Source organism: Crinia signifera, chromosome 4, assembly GCF_055691185.1.
Source record: "Crinia signifera chromosome 4, ASM5569118v1, whole genome shotgun sequence".
Taxonomy (NCBI): Eukaryota; Metazoa; Chordata; class Amphibia; order Anura; family Myobatrachidae; genus Crinia; species Crinia signifera.
The window spans coordinates 129,128,787-129,141,470 of NC_139220.1; the positions used below are offsets into that span (position 1 = coordinate 129,128,787).

The window sequence follows — 12,684 nt, forward strand, 5'->3', positions numbered from 1 at the left end:
TTATTTTTTCATTTACATTTTTTTATTTTTTTATTGTCAACTGATACTGCTCTCCCACTGCCAAGCCATTTAAAGAACCGGTATTTTTAAACGTTATTTAACACGGTATTAGCTTTCACATTGCAGTAGATTACCGTTTTAAATACCGTTTAAGTACCATTCATATCCCAGTGAAACCTTTTAATCCCCTCGTGTCCCCTGGAACCTGTCCTACCCCCCCACCCCCCGTACCTGCCAGCTGGTACCCTCGCTAGTTTTTTTTTTACCCATTTCATTGGGGAAGGGGGTCATGGGCGAAGAATGGCTAAAAAACTGTCGAAACCGCTGGCAATTTTGCCAATCCACTTTTTCTATTTTGACAGTGCTGGATTTTTCGCCTAGGCCAAAAATCACCACTTATTAAATACCCCCCTTATTCTAAAACTGATGAAAACTACGGAAAGCCTTTCAAAATGTATTATCTTCACCGTCCGACCAGATAAATGTAACCACATCCCATAAGACCACTATGGATTTGACTACCTTTGAAAAGTTGTATGCTAGATCGACACTTATATCTATATTCAGTGGCACTACTGAAATGTGATCCAGGCCTGGAGGGAGATGGCATATGGTGTGCTCTATAAATTATGCAGCCTTCATACAGAGAGCAGTGTTTGTCTTGAGGAAATGTTTAGCTCTGTGTTGCATCAGTCTGATTATTACATTTGCCTCCTGTGATAAAGCAGCATTTTCCAGAATCGGCTGTTTAGCCACAGGGCCAGTTTTATTCTACGGGATAATGTCAATAACACTCTGCCTCGTGGTGTTTTCCATAAGCCTGTATTAAACAGAAGTTCTAGGAATCTTAATATACAAACTTTTAGTTTGTTCTAGGTGATAATGACTGTCGTGGAGCAACAACTAGTGGGTAGGTTGCAAACACATTAAATACATTTTAAAATAGGTTGGACAAGCATTTATTGGAAATAAAACATTGAGGAGTACAACCAATAAACATAAGTTAGGTCACAGCTAAACCAAAGTATTTAATTTCAAACCAAAATATCGACATGATCATATTGTAGACAAAATGTCAACATGGTCAAACTGTCGGCATTGAAAGGTATTAGTCAAAAGCATGAAAAAACAGGTAAAACATTGTTTTGTTTGACCATCAAATGATCATCGTAAAACCCTGAACGCCATTCTTGATTATATCAATATTAAGCATCTGTGTTCAATGGCTGAACAACATCAGTGTTTTATTAATAGTTTTGTCGACGATTGCCAAAAGTGGGGAATGCCTATACGTACTATATCTGTCAACATCTGTCCAACACATGTGAAAGGACCGCGTGTGTCCATGCCGCCCGGGACCTCTCTGGGGTTTGTTTGGCCATATATGCTGCGAGAGGACCAACATTTAATTTTTTATTGATTTTTGGTCCATCAACCAAGGGCAAGCCCCCTGGCTGGGGCACATCAGGGTGCCATGGCACACCATTTGGGAGCCACTGGTTTCAAAAGGATTCATCCATTAAAGTTTAGTACCATGGTTTCGCTTGAAATTCCATAATCACATATTTCCTCTTGTTTTCTTTTTAGATTTATTTAGCTATGTCGGCAACCTAAAGCAACTATGAAAATGAAATACATACATTTGGGTAAAATAATTTTATTAACTGCATTATTATTCCCAAAACTTGTAATTGTTAGTTTTTGCATTAGGTGTATGTTTACAGATGTTGTTTTTTTTTTTTTTGTGGGATTTTTTTTTTTTTTGCTAGTAGCTTTTTGTTATGTCTACAAATGTTATCAAATGTGTTTTATTTACATTTCCTGACCTCCTTCTTGCTGTTTTTTTTTTTGTATCCAGTGTATTTCATTTTAGGTTGCTGTAAATTGCCTCAGTTGCCTCAGTTTTGTTGAAATTTTCAGTAGCTTGTCAGCCCCAAGGCTGTCACATTGAGGGATGAACTTTACATGTAGACAGGAAATTGTCTCCAGTCCAGACACTGCTGGTCATTCTGCGTATAACATGCACAGTGCACTGAGGCAAACCTGTTTCCAAGCAATTGAGCAGACAAGCACAAATAAATTACCTTTTTATCTTTCAAGAGAAAACATGCAAACACTGGCATGCAATGCAGTGATAGATATTTATAGCGTTTCATTTATTTTGCATCACGGCTGAAAAGGAATGCATTGCAACTACAGATGTTGTCATTTTTTTTAACTTTTAGTTAGTTTCATTACAATATGTTCAGATTTAGTTCTCGCTGAATGCCCTCCTTGGATTGTGAGACAGGATGCCGCTTGCTGAGAAGTTATTTTAGTCCCCACCTTTGCCTGGCAGGTGCCGCTCTCTGTAACTAGTAGTGCTATTAGTTGTGGCGATTTTTCTATATTTAGCATTGTTGTCCACCTCTAAATTGATATCCAGTTTTTCAATTAAGTGTATAAAAGCACTTTTTAAAATGATTTTACCTTTTTGTTTAGATAATTCGAATTCACATGTGAAGAGGCACATTTCCCCACAGACTAAAGATGGGTACACACTATGGCATATATTTTAATTGATGTTGAAACTGCCGTCTTGCCAAAAAGACAGCAGTTTTTGACTAGAGTAGGTTGGAAAGGGTTCCGACCTATTTCATGCTAGCTTGCAGAATGGCCGCAAATCCAGCTTTTGAATTGCTGCGACCTAGGACACATGTCAGATCATTGCTGCAGTATGTCTGCATGTAATAGACTTCTGCTGACTGCTGTTTCCTTGGAAGCAGCTGTGATAGCAACTCCAACCACATCTGAATAAATTACCATAGTATTGGCCAGATGTATCAAGCTTCAAAAAGTGATAAAATGGAGAGTGATAAACAGCCAGCCAATCAGCTACTACCTGTCATGTTACAGGCTGGGTTTGAAAAAGAACAGGTATGAGCTGGCTCCATTTTATTACTTTTGAAGCTTGATACACCTGGCCCGTATGTGAGACTGTTCATTCACCTCTGTCTCTATTGCAATGCTGCCACCCAAGTATTTTTGGAAAGATTGTAGGGCAGGCCTTGGCTGGCCAACCTGTGGCTCACCAGCTGTTGTAAGACAACACATCCCAGCATGCATTGCCACAGTTTTTTAGCAAAGCATGTTGATACTTGTAGTTTCACAACAGCTGTGGAGCCACAGGTTTGCCAGACCTGTTGTAGGGGATGTGAAAGATGAAGATTCTGACTAGTGGAGGACTTTAAAGGCTACTTATACAGTAGACCAGTGGTTCTCAAACTGTGGGTCCTGACCCCAAAGTGGGTCCTGACCTTCTCAGCATGGGGTCGCGACTCCATGTTGCTGACAATCAGGCTGATGACTTTTCTAATCTCAGTCAGTGATTCAAGGAGTCTGAAGCATCTGTTGAATCGTCTTTAGACTCACATCATTTTGTGCCTGCACAATGCTGCCTGTACAGTATGTGCTGTCTGCTGACTACGCATGTGATGTGGTGACCTTCTGCAGTAACTTGCTGGGGTCCTGTAATCAATTTTATTGTCTGATGGGGTCCCAGAGCAATACAGTTTCAGGTCCCCTGCAGTAGACCATAAGATGGTGGTAGATATCAAGAAAAGTAGATTGAAGGCCCATACACATCTGGCGATTTTTAAGCTGCCGTGTCTATGGGTCAGTTATGCGTGCTCCTGTATCATCGCTACTAAAGTGGTTTGTCTGCTGGTTTCACCAGCATATCTAGTGATGATGGCTCGTATTTCACTAATCATTGCTTGGTGTGACTGCCCGTATCCTCGCCCTTGCCTGCTCCAGACAGAGCATACTCACATACTCACCCTACCCGCCCACCTCCACACGGGGCCCTGCTCTGCTGCCTGTCTACACAGCCTGCTGACCCCCCCCCCACTCCGCCCGGTCATTTGAAATAGCCGCACCACGGACAGATGGACCTGCTCTGAGACATCCGGGTTTCCCACCCTTCTTTCCGGCTGTCTCCTTTACAGCCCAGTGCATTGCACACAGTAACTTCCCCTGGCACTGTGCCTGCTGCCTCTGGCACTGTGCCTGCTGTGCATTACGGTGTGTGGCATAATCTGTAAATGGGCATTACGATATGCATAATACCCTAATATTTGACTGAATTCACTTCAGATACATCAGATGGATCTTTAGTGCAGCACCAAGGATTTTTTGGTCAGATAGATCTGAGACTCAGCCGCACATCTGATCTGAGGAAGCTCAGATTTGGCCTTTTTTCATAGGATCGGTTTGTCAGATCCATCTGAATGTGATGGAAAACAGGCCAGATCTGACTAGTGGATGGGCCTTTTAGTGTGTATGGCCCTGAACAATGTAAAGTGGTTTCAGATATACCTACACGTCATACTGATGCACAAACTAATGCCAGTATCTATGGCTAACTAATGAAATGATAACAGTACTGTGTATGGAATGATATCGCTTGTGCATATAGGACATTGGTAACACCTGCTGCATGTACTAACGGTACTTGTTTCCTAGCACGGCCACAAATCGCGGCCATCGGGGGTAATTTTAGTGGCCTGCGACGCGACCAACGCGATGCCCCCGATTTTTCCATTGAAATGCATTGAAAACCGTGAAAAATCGGGTCGGTCGCGTCGTGTGCGCCTAAAAATGCTTAAATGGTCCACCCGCGATGGCCGCGATTTCCCCATAGGGAACAATGTTCAATGCCTCAATTTACCCGCGATGACCCCGATTTCCCATAGGAAACAATGTTAAATGAGTCAATTTACCCAAATCAGCATAGGGAAGAATGGTAAATGGGCCAGAAACCCCCAAAAAAAACCCTGAGCAGTGAAATGTCCCCCCAAAAGTATTTTACGCCACCCCGCGATCAACGTGAACCCGAAGCGTGGCGAGCGGCGGCGGTACGCGTCCTCCGACCTTTTCATACCCCCACTATCCACGTCGGCGTGGAATTGAGAATAGAATAGTGTGGCGAGCGCAGCGAGCCACCGAGCCCGAAGCTTGGCGAGCGCACGCGGATACCTTCACAGGTAAACGCGTCCCTTCGCGGGCTTCACAGGTGTCCGCGTCGCCATGGACACCTGGGAAGCCCGCGAGGGGATGCGTATAACTGTGAAGGTATTCACGTCCCCTCGCGGGGCTCGGTGGCTCGCTGTGCTCGCCACACTATTCTATTCTCAACTCCACGCCGACGTGGATAGTGGGGGTATGAAAAGGTCGGAGGACGCGTACCGCCGCCCCTCGCGGGCTTGCTGCGCTCGCCACGCTTCGGGTTCACGTTGATCGCGGGGTGGCGTATAGTACTTTTGGGGGGACATTTTAATGTTCAGGGGTGTTTTTGGGCCATTTACCATTGTTCCCTATGATAATTTGGGTCAATAGATCCATTTCACATTGTTTCCTATGGGAAATCGGGGTCATCGCGGGTAAATTGAGGCATTTAACATTGTTCTCTATGGGGAAATCACGGGCATTGCGTCTGGCCCATCGCACCAGATTATTTTGCGCATGCGATGCCCCAGATTTTACCCCCGATGACCGCGATTATGATCGTTGTGGCCGTGCTAGGAAACAAGTACCGTACTAACTTTTGGATATCTCTCCAGAGTCTCTAAAGTGATCTCCCTCCACGCTGCTCCAGGCATCTAATGCTGGGGCAGTACTTTCCAACTATGAAGACTGTGTAATGCAACTCAAAGGTATTCAGGCAAATACACAGGCTATACCCTCTTATATTGGCTATAATCCCTTATTCTCTGGTCATTATAGAGTATGTTTATTTACCAGGTTGATGTCTGCTGCACTAATCAGGCAACCTCTTTCTTGACAGCCTCTCAGCTTACATCAATTTACCAATACTACCTACCAGTCCCCTTTTCTGATCATAGTGTACAGACTACTGCATCAAATGCTTGCAGAGCTTTAACCCCAGAGGCCTCTGCTGTTAAACTATGGGTTAAGCACTTCCCATATCCAAGCAGTGATGGAGTCTTCGTCAAAACACACCTACTGTGCCTTTATCCTGTCTCTCCTCACCTTTTGTTGCCTCTCCCATCTGGCCAACCACTAACTAAATCAAGTTGTCCTACTTGACGTACCAAATCTCCTCCTCACTTATGTATCTCTCCCTCAACCGCCCACCTGCTTTTTTTCTCGCACCTCCCTTATGTTGTACCTTGGGATTTGCAGTGTAGCATTAGCTATTGCTGCTGGATTCTGTTTCCTAGGCTACCTGTTTTCTCTAAATATGCATTTGTTTTTTTTCCCCTTCTGTATCCTACAGTTTGTTGTCTTCCATCACCCATTTATAAGGGATTCAGTCGGAATCCCGGCATTCAAAATCCCGACGCCAAAATCCCGACACTTTCTCCCTCTGTGGGTGTCCACAACAACCATAGAGGGAGAATAAATGAGTGTGCTGAGCGTAGCGAGGCACCGGGCCCGCTGCTTGGCGAGCCTGCAGGGGGGGGGGGCGATCCACGTCCCGTCGAAACCCCCCCCCCTTGTCAGGATTTCAGCTATCAGGATTTTGAACGCCAGGATCTAACCGCCGGGATTTCAAATCAAACCCATTTATAGTACAAGGAGAAAGAACATTATGAGTTTGAAAAAAACTCAGGAGCCTGAGGTGTGCTCCCTACCACCAGTGCTGTGCCGAAACGCGTGCAAAGGGGGCCGTGCGATCAAAGTGGGTCCATCTCCCGAAGGAGACGGGCCCCGTTTTTCCCCTAACCCCTCTTAACCATAAGGCCAAAGAGGGGAAAATAGGGAACGGTGGGTCCTCTTCGCCGAAGCTTAGAGAGACCCTCATTCCTCAACCCCCGGAAGGGTTAGGACGGTGGGTCCTCCGCACCCGAAGGTTTGGAGGGACCCTCAGTAGACTTCCCTCCGCCTTGCGGCTCGGGGTCGTCCTCGGGGGGCACGAAGCTCTCCCCAAAAGGCGAGAGCTTCGGCACATTGGGGAAATGGAAGGCACGAAAGGGTTGACCACACTACCCAAAAAACATGACAAAACGACAAAAAACAAGGAACGTGAAAAGTGACGAACGTGAGAGGGGGAAGAGAAATAAATAATAAAGATACCCAACCAGAGGGCCAGGGTGGGGGGTGTGAAAAATTGTCCTACCCCATCCAAAAGGACGAGGTAAGGACGTGCAGCGCTACCTGAAGAGAAGTGCGCAGTGCAAGTGCTTACTAGTGCATGGTGATTTTGGGATCACCCGTGCATGTTCGGCACCCCCGAGTTTCCCCGGGGGCACAGTGCAGCCTCGGACTCAAAGCAACCGACCGATCAGCGTCCGACCAAGGTTTCTCTGTTCCCATCGTAGGGCATTTTCCAGCCCCTGGCATGGGAATGGGTACTCCACTGGGCTTTTTGACTGACTCCCTTAGGGGCTGCGACCCCCTCGGAAGAGCAATCTACTCAAGTCTCAGTGTTTCTCCGATCCCAAGGTAAAGGTACTAAGCTGGGCCTTTCGCGGTCGCCCCATCAGAGGCTACGAACCTCTGGAACAGGAGCCATCTACTCAGTCCCAGCCTTTCTCCGCTCCTTGGGAATGGATATTAGACTGAGCCTTTCGCTGTCTCATCCTTCGGGGGCTACGAACCCCGTCAAGAGAGTCAAACTACTAGGCCCAGTGTTTCTCCCCCCCTCTTACCAGTGGATTTACGGAAACAACACCTCCTACCAAAGGCAGAGGTGAAGGTACTCAGCCAGACTTTTCACCACTCCCAGGCAAAAAAGAGGGGTCCCACACCCTCCGCCCATCAGAGCAGCTACTCAGTCCAGCCTTTCTCTATTCTCTGCCAGAGGCCAGTCCATACCCACTGATAAGAACAGATACTACACTTGATCTTAGCCAAAAGGCCGAGAAGCGAGAGGAGAAAGCACATTATACTGTATGTAAAGTAGGCATAATAAATGATATGGAAATTGTGTTGCTGTCCTTTTTGGTGAGATTCTTCACCTTCTTCCCTTCAGCATAGGGGAGAGAATATTTGTAAGTGCTGGATTCCTATTGATTATTGAACATAATTTATACCTTATTAGCTGAGCAGTTCATGTTAAAGGAGGCTTATCAGCTAATGAACATGGGCAAGCAGAAGGCATGCAGCACTTAAGGTAAATATGTGCTGTCATTAGGTGGAAAGCACTGTATTGCCTTTGTCTATAAAATAGGGGCGGCGGCTGTACAACTTCTTTATATTTAGCATCTATACTAACTTGGTTCTGTGGCAGTAAACCATCAGTGTAGTCACCAACTGTAGTATTTCAAGCTCCTTCCAGCATGTAAAAGTTTACACTCCATATGGACAGCTTAATTCCATGCTCCTGTTTAATCCAGCAATTAGGTTATCTGATAGGAAATGAAGCTTATAATATTAGACACATTTAGCGTTTTCTTATCAAGGGATTAGAGCTGGTAGTGGCACATCAAATTGTTCATAATGTCTCTGTCAGAGTTGATCACATCATGTTTCAGATTAATTACTCTTTAGTCATGGTTAGTGAAACGTACTCTCTTCCTTTGCTCATGGTAAAAGGTGGCCTCTAATGTCAGTGGAAGAGGTGCATAAACGGAAGGTACAACTTCATTCTTGGGGAATGAGGACAAGAGCAATGGAATTACGGTGGTGCTTGGAATATTGCGTTCCTCCTTAAGCAACTGTGCTATTGCTAATGCATTTTCCATCCAGGCACACACGGTAAATCAGCAGGAAATCTAAAAATGGCAGGAATACCATTTAGCTGAATGTTTATTGTGGGCAACCTGTCATAATGGGATCACAAATCTAATTTATCATAGATTTGTGCAAAATTCCAGAAAAAAGCCTTCTGCAGAAACAGGGCCACAACCATCGAAAATATCGAATTTATTGAATTTATGTGTTTTTCGTGAATTTTTTTTATTTTTTACTGCGCAATCCTAATTTGAGAGCCTGGGAAAAAACCCACATTGAAGAAAGATTCTGAAGAATAGCCAGCAATTCTGGGTGCTGATGACATTTAGGAGATCATTCTGGTTGGCTCCCTAAGCAGCGTAATTTCGCTGCTTAGCGAGACTTGTAACGCCACCTGGGGTCCGTGCGAATGCCCGCCCTCCTCTGCGTGGCGAATGTACTCACCGATCTGTGAATGGATGTTTTGCATAAATATCCATTCGCAGGGTAGCATGCGGGCCTGAAATCATTCAATGATCGCTGACCCTCAAATTACTTCTTCAGTTCTCGCAAATCTAAGTCCGTCTGTGTTGACTTAGATCTGCTGCGTCCTGCTTCGAGAACTGGGCGGGCAGCTGACATCCGGTGACTTTATCCACCCGCCTACGGAAGGCAGGTCTCCGTCCACGTTCGCATGGGGATGCCCTGCGTTTTCCTGGGCGAACCCAACGTTCTTGTCGGTACGCCCAGGAAACACAGGGTGTTCACATGCGGATGCCTCCTTCACACCGCCCGATTGCAAGCGCTACGGAGACTATGCAAGTCTCCACAGGCACCCGCATAGAAACCCTGCACATGCGAATATGTGCATGTGCAGAGCTTCAACATTGAAACTCCTTGCGAACGCAGGGTACGTTCGATACCAGAATGACCCCCTTACTCTGTATGTCTCCATTGTGAAACCATCCACATCCGAAAGAGCATGTATGTGGATGGTTCTGTTTTCCCACCTATCAGGGAAGGGTGTGGTATAGCACACTGACAGTCGGGAACCTGGCAGTCATTAGCCCATCATCGGGATCCCGACAGTCATTAGCCCGACTTTGGGATCCCAACTGCCCAGATGGTAATGCAATGAGGCCCCACTGCAGGCACAGTGGCTCGCCACCTATTCTATTCTCCCTTTATGGAGTCGTGGACCTCCATGAGGGAGAATAGCCGGTGGCAGTTGGGATTCCGACGTCGGTGTAATGACTGTCGGAATCCCGACTGTCAGCCATCCGGCAACTGCAGGGAATGGATAGCATTAGCTAATGACAGTGTAACATAATTTTTTTTTTCTGTTGGGGGATGGAACTGTACCCATTATTATGATCATCTAGTGGCATTGGTGGAGTGTCTTCGCCTAGTCTTTTTATACAGCCGGTTGAGGAGAATCTGGTCCCTTTTCCACCACAGATATCACCATCGAGGATGGTGCATGTACACAATATATCAAAGGCTCTGACAGTGCTAGACTCTTTGTTTTCATTGCACGGGGCCATCTTTCCATAGATTTCACTGGGAAGATGGCTCCTTGAAGGATGGGAGCCCAGCTTGTATACTCTGGGTGTTCAAAACATGTAGGCATCATTGGCTCATTATTGATCCAAGTAGGTGTCTTAATGTGACATAGGAATCCAATTTCTACCGCAGGATTTAGCTTCCAGGTCAAGTGCCCAGAGCTATTCTATTCCTCATAGCATGCCATGACACTTCTTTTATGTTGATTGTAATTGATTAAATTGGTCCTACTTTTTTCTACAAGCAAGAACTTAGTGCCACTTCCTCGCGATTTGTGTGTATATATGTGTTTATATTTTTATAAAGGGCATTCCCCATTCACTACCGTATTAATGTTTATGAGCTTTCTTTAGAAGGCTGCCGTTTCTTGGACAGAAAGTGAAACAAAATAAATACTTCAGCTGTCACCAAAATATAGTTTTTCTCTTTGTGTAATATCCATGGCAGCCATTATGGTGAGCTAAGCTCCATACCAGACAGGTAGAGAATTCTGATTATGCAAGTGGTGTCGTAATAATAACTGGCTTTATCTTCAAGTTATGGGAAGAAAAAAAACTCTCTGCAAAATAATTTTTAAACTCTGCAAAATATAAATTTATTCTAAAAAATGTATTGAACATCATTAAAGCAAGTGAACTGTAAAAGGCCTTACATTTGTACAGGTGCATCTATAAATGTGCTTCTCCTAATTTGTATGCTCTTGAAGGTTGCAAAATGTATCCCTATCAGAGCTGGTGAGCAAAAACAATCCATTTGTGGTGAGGAAATGTCCATGCTCCCTTCACACAGCAAGGAGATCCCTAATCAGCGTGTTCTCTCCACACCTTTTATTTCCATTACTGTTTACTTACACCTGGGGTAGCCAACTCCATTCCTCGAGAGCTACCCACAGTTAATGTTTTCCAGATCTCCTCACAGAATCACAAGTGAAGTAATTATCTACACCTGTGGATCTTCGAAAATGTTTCAGCTAGTAATGAGTGCAGCTGTGCAGCAGCTAGGTTGTCTGGAAAATGTGAACTGTTGGTAGCTCTCGAGGACCGTAGTTGGCTACCACTGACCTATGCCATACTTTGCACAGCCGATGATAGGAGTTTGGTATCTTGCTTTGCAGACCTAGGCTCATAAGTGAAAGTTTTATAGACGCACTTGGACAAGTGCAGCTTCTCCACCACTTTGCAATTTGTGAATACAGGATAGCAGGTATGGGTCATCGTGTCGACTGTATGAAGGCTGACCTACATTAAGTAGATCACTAAAGGTTGACAGGGCTTAGGTCGACAGATGAAACGGATCAACATGGCTTAGGTCCACAGGGTCGGAAGGTACAAGTGGTAGTTCAACAATGAGGTCCACATTCTAAAGGTCGACTTGAGTGTTCACCGGAAGTTGGCATGGACACAGTGTGCTCGCCTTGCTTTGGGCATGGTGCCTCACTGCGCATGGCACATGATTACATTTTACACCCACACACTAGTGGATTGTGGGGTATGAAATAAGGCCTGTCTGCTGAAAAATAAAAAAACGTGAATACTCATGACAAGCTTTTGACTGTCCACCTTCCCATTGTTGGCCTTCCATCCACGTCGACTTTAGCCATGTCGACCTATTTCACGTGTCGACCTATTTCACGTGTCGACTTAAGACCTGTCGACCTTTAGCTGTCAACCTAATGTATGTTGACCTTCATAGTGTCAACCTAGCGACCATATCCCAGCATAGCACATATTACTTTTTATTCATATATAATATGATATAGACTTTCCATGAAAAAGGTATTTTAGTTGTTTTTCTGTTTGCTTGACTCTGGGTAAATATTATGTCATCATAGCAGTTATAGGACATGCACTTGTTTTTAGACCTTTATTATACTACAGGGATCTATGCTATTTTAGCTGTTGCGTTTGTCTTTCCAGCTGTACAACTAGCAGCTGCAGGGAAAATCAATCATGCATTTCCACCAAACTTTCCGAAGGTGGTGGTGGGAGGGGGAGGGGGGGCTGCAACACTAACAAAACCTCCCCCACAGTTTACAAGTGGGAATCTTTCTTCTGCATGGCGTTCTAATGGGAAGAGCACATAGTCACTTTGTGGCCTACCATTGCTAGTATTTGCACTTTGCCCTGCTGCCATGTTCCTAATACAGAACTATAATATATATTGTTATATCCATTTACAAGTGTACACATACATAAACTGATCTAACTCAAACGTTACAGAGTTACTGTTTTTAAGGATGACAAATCAAATAATGTCTTAGATGTATGTATTTTTCAGTAAGTTGCCATTCACACTTTACGGTAATTAAACAAGAGCAATTATTACAGATTTCTATAAACATGGGAGCTTCCGTACAAAGGGTTTCTTTATATTGTTCAGTTCATGAATCCTTTATGATATGTATATTCACTTTACAGAATGCAAGTAAGCTATGGAGTGAGGAACATTTCCAAAGTTCCTGCTATG

At 44.7% G+C, this 12,684-nt stretch overlaps 1 protein-coding gene and 1 pseudogene across 4 annotated transcripts in view; one reads left to right on the forward strand and one right to left on the reverse strand.

Annotated features, from left to right (window-relative positions):
• The window catches only part of SRGAP1 (SLIT-ROBO Rho GTPase activating protein 1), a 148,418-nt gene that overhangs the window by 41,867 nt on the left and 93,867 nt on the right, over positions 1-12,684 (forward strand). The window lies entirely within an intron of this gene.
• Positions 7,654-7,873, reverse strand: LOC146076277 (U2 spliceosomal RNA; annotated as a pseudogene).